This window comes from Hylobates moloch, unplaced genomic scaffold (assembly GCF_009828535.3).
Source record: "Hylobates moloch isolate HMO894 unplaced genomic scaffold, HMol_V3 SCAFFOLD_12, whole genome shotgun sequence".
In the NCBI taxonomy this organism is placed as follows: Eukaryota; Metazoa; Chordata; class Mammalia; order Primates; family Hylobatidae; genus Hylobates; species Hylobates moloch.
Genome location: NW_026652287.1, coordinates 76,929,889 through 76,943,204, shown reverse-complemented (window position 1 = coordinate 76,943,204; position 13,316 = coordinate 76,929,889). Strand labels below are relative to the sequence as shown.

Here is a 13,316-nt window from a genome sequence, read left to right as displayed (position 1 = left end):
TCTATAATGACAAAACTCAAACAGCTTTACAAAACCAAAGTGTTTTTCTGTTTGTTTGTTTATTTATTTATTTAGAGACAGATTCTCACTCTGTCTCCCAGGCTGGAGTGCAGTGGCATGCTCTCAGCTCACTGCAACCTCCACCTCCTGGGTTCAAGCGATTCTCATGCCTCAGCTACCCAAGTAACTGGGATTACAGGCGTGTGCCACCAAGCTCAGCTAATTTTTGTATTTTTAGTGGAAACGGGGTTTCACCATGTTGGCCAGACTGGTCTTGAACGCCTGACCTCAAGTGATCCACCTGCCTCGGCCTCCCAAAGTGCTGGGATTACAGGCATGAGCGACCACACCTGGCCAAAAGCCCTAAGTTTTCAAATAATGTATTCCGTGGTAAAAATCTGACCTGAATTAACATGAGACTATTTGTTATATAGTATATACTATACTTTGTGAGAAATATTCATGTGTTTCGATGCAGAAATATCAATGTGTTTGATTTTGGTGTGCTAGAGATACTGTGCATACTGTTTCAAAATCCAAAAAATTCTGAATCCCAAAAATACATCTGACTCCAAAGGTTTAAGAGAAGGGTTTGGGGACCTACAATATAATTAATATTTACTGAGAACTTACAGTGTTCCAGGAGCTATTCTAAGTACTTTATATTTGTTAACTCGTTCAATTTAATAAGCACAACTGTGGTGTTTCTAAAAGATGCCATCCAAGAGAGCTTGAAAAATAATAAAAGGAAACGAATATTTAGTGTACTTCCAGCTGTTGACTAATTTTGATCTCTTGTCCCATGTTACCTGGCAGAACCCAAATCTCAGGGGTCCACCTTCACAAAAGATGTGCTTCAAGTGTCCCTGTTGCAGGTGGTGAAAAGTTTCAAAATCGTTAATCTTCCTTGTGAGGAGGGTTATGCATACATATTCATTAACTGATGCTTAGAGCAGAAAGAAAAGAATTCTTCTTATGCTAGGTCTTATTTTTCTTGATACTACCCAGTTGTGAAAAATAACTGTGAAAGGAAAAAAATGAAGTAAAAGAGAATGAACATCTAAATTACATTTCTATTTATAATGAAGTCATTAGACAAATTATAGTTCTGACCACTTATTTCTTGAACAGCAAATATATACTGGGGTTACGAAAAACACTTATAGAAGATAAAACTTACATGAGGAAAGGATTTTACTTTTCCACAGAGTGGGGGATAAATAATGTAATGGTTTCTAAGGATGAATGACAAGGAAAGAAACTAAATTTAATTAATATTTTAATCCCTTTCTCTAGTTATCTACTTCCTGATGCACAGAACTAAATCAAATCAATGGGAAACTGATTTTCATGCTAGGCATGAATAGTAAAATATCACTGGTTAACTTAATATCCCATAATACTTACTATGCCCCCATTACGTAGAAAAGGAAAACTAAACAGACCTCAATTAGATGACTTTCATTATATTACACTGATTACAAGCTTACCAGCTTGACTTCTACAAACCACATATGTCCTCTAATTTCAAGAACTATGCAAGCAAGGACAAATTGAAAAGCAACAAAAAGAACAATCACTCCCCTGGCTCTCCAACACAATATAAAAGATAAGGTAATTTATCGTAATTGAGTGAAGAGGAAGTACTGCCCTTATTCATCTGGTTCTTTAGAATTAAGAAATGTTCAAGGTAGAATGCATTTTTATCATCCAATCCTTAACAGTGGTTGATAGAAATGAAGCATCTTTTGTCTGGAGACATTAGACTAATTTAGTCACAAGGATTATTATGAGAGACATAGACTTCTCATTTCATTCATCTAGGGACAATCCTAAATAAAATTACTGACTACTGAACCTATGCCTTCCAATTATTCACTAATTTGGCTCACTCAGTGTAAACTTTTATTTTCAGGTTCAATGGCAAATAAGTATCAGAATCAAACATTTCTGTCTGCCTTCAAAGAGCAAAGAGCTTTTAGTCTAATGTGGAAGATATGGATATTGTGCTGTTAAATTCAATTCTGGAAACTCATTAGAAATATTTGGAAAGCAATGTTGGACCTACTGTCATGTTGTATTCCTCTGAAGCAGACTTAGTGAGATGAGGATTTGTGTGCAAGGAAGTGTTTCCATAAGAAGCTGATAAGGAAGAGGGGGAAACATAACAAAGAAAAACAATGGGCCAGGTACAGTGGCTCACGCCTGTAATCCCATCACTTTGGGAGGCCAAGGTGGGTGGATCACCTGAGGTCAGGAGTTCAAGATCAGCCTGGCCAACCAAAACCCCATCTCTACTAAAAATACAAAAATTAGCCGGGCATAGTGGCAGGCACCTATAGTCCCGGCTACTTGGGAGGCTGAGGTAGGAGAATCACTTGAACCCGGGAGGCAGAGGTTGCAGTGAGCTGAGATGCACCATTGCACTTCAGCCTGGGCAACAAGAGCGAAACTCTATCTCAAAAAAAAAGAAAGAAAGAAAGGAAGAAAGAAAAAGAAAAATAATGAAACCAAGTATGCTATGGTTTTAGCAAATTCCTAGGTGGGTAGTTTCAGTCTGATTCCATAGGAGATTCTGAAGTATAAGTTACAGCCTCAAAGTCGTTGTGTCCTAAGGCAAGGAAGGTAGACTTTCATCTCCCAAAGTGATTACTCATTGGCTAAGCATCATCGTAGGGGATCAAAAACTCCCAGGCTCTTCTAGTTTTCTGTGTCTGTGAGTAAACCTGTTCCTGGGGCCTAAGGACAGTCCTTTGAAGAAGAGTGACAGGTTAGAAGCTGTTAAAAGGAAAATCACATTAAAGACAATGGAGGGGTATGAAGAAGAAGTAAAAGGGGAGGGAGGGAAACTAAATGAGCAATGGCAGTGTCTACTGTCAAGAAATATGGGGGAGTGACATCAGCAAAATGGCAGAATAGGACTTTCCAGCACTATTCTGTTAGAGAAACATCACAAACAACTATCTATGCCCAAAAATACCTTTAACAAACTAAAGGATTCAAGTGAAAAATTGCAACATCTTGGTGTAGCACAGGAATAAGAAAAGATGCACTGCCTTTTCCCGTGCCTGGGCAGCATAGTGTGCAGAAAGAAACTCTTCCAGTGGAGAAAAAAAGTGAAGTGAGCACCTGATTTTGCTGTGGATTCTGGCTCCAGACACACTACTGTGGCTGCAGGTACCAGACCAGCACACACAGACCTAAGCTGGCCACCCTCCTAAGACACAGGCTGTAGACATGACCAGAGTCAGGTCAGCCCCTGCAAACACAGACTCCAGGCTGGCTGCTGGCTTCCAAGTTCCCAATTCCCAGCAGATTTACCCTCCAGGCCCACTCCTGTGCCAGGTTGGTACCCATGAACCCCAGCTCCAGGTCAGCCGCCATGACTCTGAGAGGTGACAACGTGCTGGCCGTCCTTACAGCCCTCGCTAGCTCTCGGCGCCTCCTCTGCCTGGCTCCTACTTTGGCGGCACTTGAGGAGCCCTTCAGCCCACCGCTGCACCATGGGAACCCCTTTCTGGGCTGGCCAAGGCTGGAGGAGTCCGGGTGGACGTGGGCTTGGCGGGCCCCGCACTTGGAGCAGCCGGCAGGCCCTGCCACCCCGGGCAATGAGGGGCTTAGCACCCGGGCCAGCGGCTGCGGAGGGTGTACTGGGTCCCCCAGCAGTGCCAGCCCACCAGCGCTGCGCTCGATTTCTCGCCAGGCCTTAGCTGCCTTCCTGCCGGGCAGGGCTCGGGACCTGCAGCCCGCCATGCCTGAGCCTCCCACCCACTCCGTGTGCTCCTGTGCCGCACGAGCAAGCCTCCCCAATGAGCGCCACCCCCTGCTCCACGGCACCCAGTCCCATCGACCACCCAAGGGCTGAGGAGTGCCGGCGCACGGCGCGGGACTGGCAGGCAGCTCCACCTGCAGCCCCGGTGCAGGATCCACTGGGTGAAGCCAGCTGGGCTCCTGAGGCTGGTGGAGATGTGGAGAACCTTTATGTCTAGCTCAGGGATCATGAATACACCAATCAGCACCCTGTGTCTAGCTCAGAGTTTGTGAATGCACCAATTGACACTCTGTATCTAGCTGCTCTGGTGGGGCCTTGGAGAACCTTTATGTCTAGCTCAGGGATTGTAAATACACCAATCGACACTCTGTACCTAGCTAATCTAGTGCGGACATGGAGAACCTTTGTGTCTAGCTCAGGAATTGTAAATGCACCAATCAGCGCCCTGTCAGACCACTCCGCTCTACCAATCAGCAGGATGTGGGTGGGGCCAGAGAAGAGAATAAAAGCAGGCTGCCACAGCCAGCAGTGGCAAGCCTCTGGGGTCCCCTTCCACACTGTGGAAGCTTTGTTGTTTCACTCTTTGCAATAAATCTTGCTATTGCTCACTCTTTGGGTCCACACTGCTTTTATGAGCTGTAACACTCACCGTGAAGGTCTGCAGCTTCACTCCTGAAGCCAGCGAGACCATGAGCCCACCGGGAAGAATGAACAACTCCAGACGCGCGGCCTTAAGAGCTGTAACACTCACCGTGAAGGTCTGCAGCCTCACTCCTGAGCCAGCGAGACCACGAACCCACCAGAAGGAAGAAACTCCAAACACATCTGAACATCAGAAGGAACAAACTCCAGACGTGCCACCTTAAGAGCTGTAACACTCACCACGAGGGTCTGTGGCTTCATTCTTGGTCAGTGAGACCAAGAACCCACCAATTCCGGACACAACTCCAGTCACCAGACCAGCACACATGTACCTATGTTCCAGGCCAGCTCCTACAAATACAGGCTCTATCCCCACCCAGTAACCAGGAGCCACCGCAGCCCCACACTCCAGCAGACATATGGTTCATATCTATCCCAGTAGACCCAGGTTCTAGGCTGGCTCTTGTGGCCCCAGAACACTGGTCTGCCCCTACACACCCAACCTCTAGGCCTGTTCTAGTGCCAGGCAGTCAACTACAAGAGAACACAGGTATACAAAAAAAAAAAAAAAATCAGAGACTGGGAGCAGTGGCTCACGCCTGTAATCCCAGCACTTTGGGAGAATGAGGCAGGTGGATCACCTGAGGTCAGGAGCTTGAGACCAGCATGGCCAAAATGGTGAAACCCCATCTCTACTAAAAGTACAAAAAATTAGCTGGGCGTGGTGGTGGGTGCCTGTAATCTCAGCTACCCAGGAGGCTGAGGCAGGAGAATTGCTTGAACCTGGTAGGTGGAGGTTGCGGAGAGCCAAGGTCGTGCCATTGCACTCCAGCCTGGGCAGAAAGAGTGAAACTCCATTTAAAAAAAAAAATCAGGGGTGGGAAGCGCAGGGCAGGCTGGACAATGAGAGCATCCGCCGCCTGAGCCAATAAAGCTCTACTGGTTTTGAATTGCCATGTGTTTCCCGCTGCTGGGGTCAGGTGTTGAGTTTCAGGTCGCGGGGCGGAGGGAAGAGCGGCTGGGAGGCACCGGCGCCAGACGCGGAGGGAAGGAGCTAAGAGTAGCCTCCGAGAGGCAGCGGAGCCAGCGACCACCCACCCAGCTGAGACGCCGCTGCCGCGGCGCCCCCATGGCGGCCGCCAAGGACACTCATGAGGACCAGGATACTTCCACTGAGAATACAGTCAAGTACAACCATGACCCTCAGTTTGAGCCAATAGTTTCTCTTCCTGAACAAGATATTAAAATGCTGGAAGATGATGAAGAGGAACTTTTTAAAATGCGGGGCAAAACTGGTCTGATTTGCCTCAGAGAATGATCTCCCAGAATGGAAGGAGGGAGGCACTGGTGACGTCAAGCTCCTGAAGCACAAGGAGAAAGGGGCCATCTGCCTCCTCATGCAGAGGGACAAGACCCTGAATATCTGTGCCAACCACTGCATCACGCCAATGATGGAGCCGAAGCCCAACGCAGGTAGCGACCGTGCCTGGGTCCAGAACACCCATGCTGACTTCACCGACGAGTACCCCAAGCCAGAGCTGCTGGCCATCTGGTTCCTGAATGCTGAGAATGCACAGGAATTCAAAACAAAGTTTGAAGAATGCAGGAAAGAGACTGAAGAGAGAGAAAAGAAAGTAGGATCAGGCAAAAATGATCATGCCAAAAAAGTGGCAGAAAAGCTAGAAGCTCTCTAGGTGAAGGAGGAGACCAAGGAGGATGCTGAGGAGAAGCAATAAATCATCTTATTTTATTTCCTTTTCCTCTCTTTCCTTCCCTTTGTTTTTTTTTTTAAATTTACCCTGCCCCTCTTTTTCGGTTTGTTTTTATTCTTTCATTTCTACAGGGGACGTTATATAAAGAACTGAATTCAACATTCAGGTTGTTTTTTTGTTTGTTTGTTTCTAAGTTTTTGCCCTATTGAAGACGACTTCAAAAAATCCATTCCCCAGTCATGAAAATGTACTGTGCTAACTTTCTTTTCCATAGTGGAAACCCTTATTTATAGTCATCAGAAATAGTGAATAAAAAACACATTTGGAACCTGGAAAAAAATTAAAAATAAAAATAAATCAGAAAAACAATATACAAACAAAATGAAAAGCTCAACAAGGAGTTCAAGCATAGAAATGATTTTTTAAAAGAACCGAACATAAATTCTAAAGCTAAAGAACCAGTGACCAAACTGAAAAATACCCTAGAAAGCTTCAACAGCAGGCTCTATCAGGCAGAAGAATCAGTGAGCTTGAACATAGGCCCTTTGAAGTAACCCAGAAAAACAAAAAGAAAAAAGAAATGAAAAGAATAAAGAAAGCCTACAGGACGTATGGGACACAATCAAGTGAACCAATGTATGTATTGTGAAAGTCACAAAAGAGCAGAGAAAGAGTAAGGGGTAGAAGGCTAATTTAAACAAATAATGGCAGAAAAATCTCCAGATCTGGAGAGGGAAGTGAATATCTACATCCATGAAGCACAAAGAACCCTAAGTAAATTAAATTTGTATCTCGTTATAGAGATCTTCACTGAGACACATTATAATCAAATTGTCAAAAGTCAAAGACAAAGAATTTTTAAAGCAAAAAGATAAAAGCAACTCATTACATACAAAGGAACTTCTATATGGCTATCAGGGGATTTCTAAGCAGAAGCCTTGCAGGTCAAAAGAGGGTAGAATGATATGCTTAAAGTACTGAAAGAAGAAAAACCTATCAACCAAAAATACTATAATCAGCAAAGCTGTTCTTCAGAAATGAAGGAGAGATAAGGACTTTTCCAGACAAAGCCTGTGGGAGTTTATCACCATTCGACCTGCCTTACAAAAAAACGCTAAAGGGTGTAGTTCAAATTAAAGTGAAACAATGTTAACTAACAACATATAGGAAAGTATAAAACTCACTCTAAAAGTAAGAATATAGTCAAATTTAGAATAATAATGTGATGCATAAAATCACTTTTAACTCTAGTATAGTACAAAAATAAAAAGACAAAAGTATTAAAAATAACTACAGCTACAATAATTTGTTAATGGATACATGACACACAAAATTGTAAACTGCAGGGTGGGGCATGGTGGCTCATGCCAGGAATGCCAGCACTTTGGGAGGCCAAGGTGGGCAGATCACTTGAGGTCAGGAGTTCAAGACCAGCCAGGCCAACATAGCAAAAATCCATCTCTACTAAATATACAAAAATTAGCTGGGCATGGTGGCGCATGCCTGTAATCCCAGCTACTCAGGAGGCTGAGGCAGGAGAATCACTTGAACTGAGGAGGCGGAGGTTGCAGTGAGCCAAGATCACACCACTGCTCAGCCTGGGTGACAGATACTCCATCTCAAAAATAAAATAAAATAAATTGCTACATCAATAACATAAAATGTTTGGAGAGGAGAAGTTAAAATGTGGAGATTTTTATGTGGTCAAAGTTAAGTAATTATTAGCTTAAAATGGACTGCTATAATTTTAAAATGTTTTAGGTAAGCTTCATGGTAACCATAAAGGAAAAATCTGTAGTAGATAGGCAAAAGAGAAAGAAAAAGGAATCAAAGCATACCACTACGAACAGTATCAAGTCACAAAGAAAGACAGCAAGAAAGAATGAATGGAACAAAAGAACTATAAAAGAGTCACAATATAATTAACAAATAGCAGTAGTAAGTCCTTAGCTATCAATAATTACTTTAAATGTAAATGGATCAAATTCCCCAATCAAAAGACAAAGTGGCCAAATGTATTTATAAAAACAACATCCAATTACATGCTGTGCACCTGAGACTAGCTTTCAGGGTGCATATAAGTTAAAAATAAAGGAATGGTAAAAGATATTTCAAGCAAATGGTAAGCAAAACAGAGCAGGCTGTACTTATAGCAGATAAAACAGACTTTAAGTAAAAAACTGCCATAAGAGATGAAGTATTGTGTTACATAATGATTAAGAAGTCAATTCATCAAGAATACATAGCAATTGTAAATATATATGTACCCAACATCAGAACATCTAAAGATACAAATTAAATATTAACAGAAATGAAGATAGATATAGATGGTCATATGATAATAGTAGGGGACTTCAATACCCCACTTTCAACAATACGAAGATTATCCAGATAGAAAACCAATAGGGTAACAGCAGACTTGAATAACACTATAGACAAAATAGACCTAACAAACACATACAGGACAATTGACCTAACAGCAGCAGTGTATACATTGTTTTCAAATACACATAGAATTCTCTATAAGAAATCAGGTGTTAGGCCACAAAACAAGGATTAACAAATTTAAGAAGATTGAAATTATATCAAGTGTCTCTTCTAACCAAAATGGTATAAAACTAGAATTCAGTAGTATAAAGAAAATAGAAAAATTAAAAAATATGTGGAAATTAAACAACACACTCCTGAAAACCAATAGATAAAAGAAGAAATCAAGAGGGAACCCAAAAAGTATTTTAAGACAAACAAAAATGAAAACACAGCATACTAAAACTTACAGGATGCAGCAAGAGCAGTTCTAAGAGGAAATTTTATAGTGATAAATGCCTATATTAAGAAAAAAAGAAAGATCTCATATAAAAAATATAACTTTACACCTCAAGCAACTAGAGAAAATACTAAGCCCCAAGTCAGCAGATAGAAGAAAATAAAAAAGATAAAGGCAGAAATAAACAAAATAAAGATGAGAAAAACAATACAAAAGATCACTGAAACTGTTATTTTTTTGAAAAGATAAATATTGACAAATGTCTAGCTAGACTAATTAAGAAAAGAAGACTCAAATAAATAAAGTTATAAATGAAAGAGGAGACATTACAACTGATACCATAGAAATATATGAGACTCCTATGAACAATTACACACCAAAAAAATTGAATAACCTGGAAGAAATGGATAAATCCTGAAAACATTCAACCTACCAAGACCAAATCATGAAGACATAGAAAATCTGAACAGACCAATAGCAAAAACAAGATTAAGTCAGTAATTAAAACTCTCCTTAAAAAGATAAGACAAGGGACTGAGTGCAGTGGCTCACGCCTGTAATCCCAGCACTTTGGGAGGCTGAGGCAGGCAGATCACCTAAGGTCAAGAGTTCGAGACCAGCCAGACCAACAAGGCAAAACCCTGTCTCTACTAAAAATACAAAATTAGACAGGTGTGGTGGTGTACACCTGTAATCCCAGCTACTCTGGATGCTGAGGCAGGAGAATCGCTTAAACCTGGGAGGCGGAGGTTGCAGTGAGCCGAGATTGCACCATTGTGCTCCAGCCTGGGCAACAAGAGTGAAACTCCATCTCAAAAAAAAAACAACAAAAAAAAGATAAGTCAAGGACTAAATGGCTTCACAGATGAATTGTATCAAACATTTAAAGAAAAATTTGTACCAATTCTTTTTAAATCCTTCCAAAAAATTGAATGCAAGGATATACTGCCAAACTCATTTTACAAGGTCAGCATTATCCTGATACCAAAGCCAGACAAGGATACCGTAAGAAAAGATAATTACAGGCCAATATCCCTGAAGAGCATAGATGCAAAAATTTCAAACAAATACAAGCAAACTGAATTCAACATCAAATTAAAAGGATCATTCACCATGATCATGCGGTATTTATTCTTCAGATGCAAGGATGGTTTAACATATGCAAATCAATAAATGTAAAACCACATATTAACAAAATGAAGAATATAATTACATGAGCATCTCAATAAATGCAGAAAAAGCATTCGACAAAATTCAACATCCTTATATGATAAAAACTCTCAACAAAATAGGTATAGAAGGAATGTCCTTCAACATATTCAAGGATATATAACAAACCCACAGCTCATGTCATTCTCACCAGCGAAAAACTAAAAGACAGAGGTGCTCATCTCATCAATTCTATTCAACATAGTACTGGAAGTCCAAGCCAGAGTAAGAAAAAGAAATAGAAGGCATCTAAATTGGAGAAAAAAAGTAAAATTACCTCTGTTTGCTGATGACATAATCTTATATATAGAAAGCCATAAATACTCCACCAAAAAACTGTTAGAACTAATCAATTAATTCAGTAAACTTGCAGGATACAAAATCAACATACAAAAATTAGTTATGTTTATGTTCACTAACAATAACAATGTAACTAATTCTGTTTGATGCTGTTGTAATTAAGAAAACAATCCTATTTACAACAGCATCAAACAGAATAAAATACTTAGGAGCAATTTTAACCAAGGAGGTGAAATATCTATACCCTGAAAACTGTAAAATATTGATGAAAAAAATTAAAGAAAACACAAATAAATGGAAAGATATCCATGTTCATGGATTGGAAGAATATTGTTAAAATGTTCACAAAATAATGTTGTTTAAAATGCCCCCAAACTGATCTACAGATTCAATGCAATTCTTACTAAAATGTCAGTGGCACTTTTCACAGAATAGAAAAACAATCCTAAAATTCATATGGCACCCCTAAGGACTCCAAATAGCTGAAGCAATCTTCAGCAAAAAGAGCAAAGCTGGAAGCATCACACTTCTTGATTTCAAGTTGTATTACAAAGCTATAGTAATCAAAACAGTATGATACTGGCATAGAAACAGACACATAGACCAATGGAACAAAATAGGGATCCCAGTAATAAACCCAAACATATATTGTCAACTAATTTTTGACAAAGGCTCCAAGAATAAACAATGGGGAAAGGACAGTCTCTTCAACTAATGGTGTTGGGAAAACTGAATATCCACAAGCAAAAGAATGAAATTGGACCCTTATCTTACACCATGTGCAAAAATTAATTCAAAATGGATTAAAGACTTAAGTGTAAGACCTGACACTGTAAAACTCCTAGAAGAAAACATAAGGGAAAACCTTTATGACATTGGTCTTTGCAATGATTTTTTTGGATTTGACATCAAAGTACAGGAAACAAAACAAAAATTTTAAAGTTGGACTACATCAAACTTAAAAGTTTCTGCACAGCAAAGAAAGCATTCAACAAAATGAAAAGACAACCCACAGAATGGGATAAAATATTTGCAAGCACATCTCTATTAAGGGGTTAAGCTCCAAAATACATAAAAAGTATACAAAATATAATATAATCATATATTTCAAAATATACAAGGAATTCCTACAGTTCAATAGTAAAAAAAAAAAAAAAAAAAGAAACCAGATAACTTGATTAAAAATAGGTAAAGAATCTTAAGAAACATTTTTCCAAAGAAGACAGACAAATGTCCAACAAGTATACCAACATCAATAATTATCAAGGAAATGCAAATCAAAACCACAATGAGATATTGCCTCACACTAGTTAGGATGGTTGTTATCAAAAAAAGTCAAAAGAAAGCAAGTATTGGTTAGGATGTTAAGAAAAAAGCAAACCCTTATAAAACATTGGTGGGAATATAAACTTGGAATAGCCATTATGGGAAGTGTATGGTAGTTTCTCAATAAATTAAAAAAAGAACTAATGTATGACCCAGAAATCCCACTTCTGGGTATATATCCAAAAGAAATAAAATTGCTATCACAAAGAGATACTAGCATTCCCATGTTCATTGCAGCATTATTTACAGTAGCCAAGATATGGAAACAACCTAATTATCCATTGAGAGATGAATGAAAAGGATATATATATATGAATATTATATATGTAATGAAATATTATTCAGCCTTAAAATGAAAGAAATCTTGTCATTTGTGACATAGTTGAACTTGAAGGACATTATGCTAAATGAAACAAGCCAGACACAGAATGGCAAGTAAAGTCAATTTCATAGTAACAGACAGTTGAATGGAGGTTACTAGGGGCTTGAGGCAGGAGAGTAGGGTAAAGGAAGATGTTGATGGATAGAACTTTCAGTTATAGGATGAGTAATTTCTGCCGACTTAATGTATAGCGTGATAACTACAGCTAACAATAATGTATTGTATACTTGAAATTAGCCAAAACAGTAGATCTCAAGTGTTCTCACTAGAAAAAAGAAATGATAACTAGGTGAGGTGATGGATATGTTAGTTAGGTTGATTGTGGTAAACATTTTCTAATGTATCCTATATCAAAACATCATGTCATACACCTCAAAGATATATAATTTTCATCTTTATACCTCAATGAAGCTAGGAAAAATGACATTTTAGGTTATGGTGTTTATATAATCTTTTACAATTCTTTTTAAAATTTTACTTCCATTAAGAAATTCTTTATATAATATTATTTCCAATATTCTTCTTACATTAAACAAACTGATTCCAAATTGACTTCAGTTAGATTTGCTTCCATAAATAGGTCCAAGCAGTATGTCTCCAATTATATTTTACTTCATTCTAAGAAATCTGCCTATAAATTCACATTGTTTTTATTAAAATTATATATATACCTAATAGAATTGTAAAAACCAAAACAGCCTAAGGAAAAAAAATCAAAATTCCATTCCCCATAAATAATCATAAAAAAATTTCAATGAATGTCGTTCTAAAGAGAAGGATATAATTTTACATAAGTGGAACAATACTTAGACATTTTTCACTTTTTTTTGACTCAACAGTATGTCACAAATATCACTTAATGTCAATAAATATTGAGCTACATCAAGTTTAATGACTTGAGAATTTTATTATTTGTATGTGCAGTAATTTACTTAATCAGTCCCCTACTGGTGAATATTTGGGATGTTTCCAAGTTTTCTATATTAAAAACAGATTTACAAGAAACATTCATGTGCTTACGTCTTTTCACTCTTGTATGATTATCCCCATAGGGAAAATGCGTAAAAGTGGGGATATTGGGCCAAACGGTCTGATATTTCACAAGTTGCTAAACTGTTCCAGAATAGAATAGATTGACAACCACGTTTCTCTCATTTAATGTATCACCCTAAGTGTGACTCATTAAGAAAACAACTTCATTCCTTG

General features: G+C 39.0%; 1 pseudogene; it reads left to right on the top strand.

Annotated features, from left to right (window-relative positions):
* Positions 1–5,449: 5,449 nt before the first annotated feature.
* Positions 5,450–6,150, top strand: LOC116479661 (ran-specific GTPase-activating protein-like; annotated as a pseudogene).
* Positions 6,151–13,316: the final 7,166 nt, after the last annotated feature.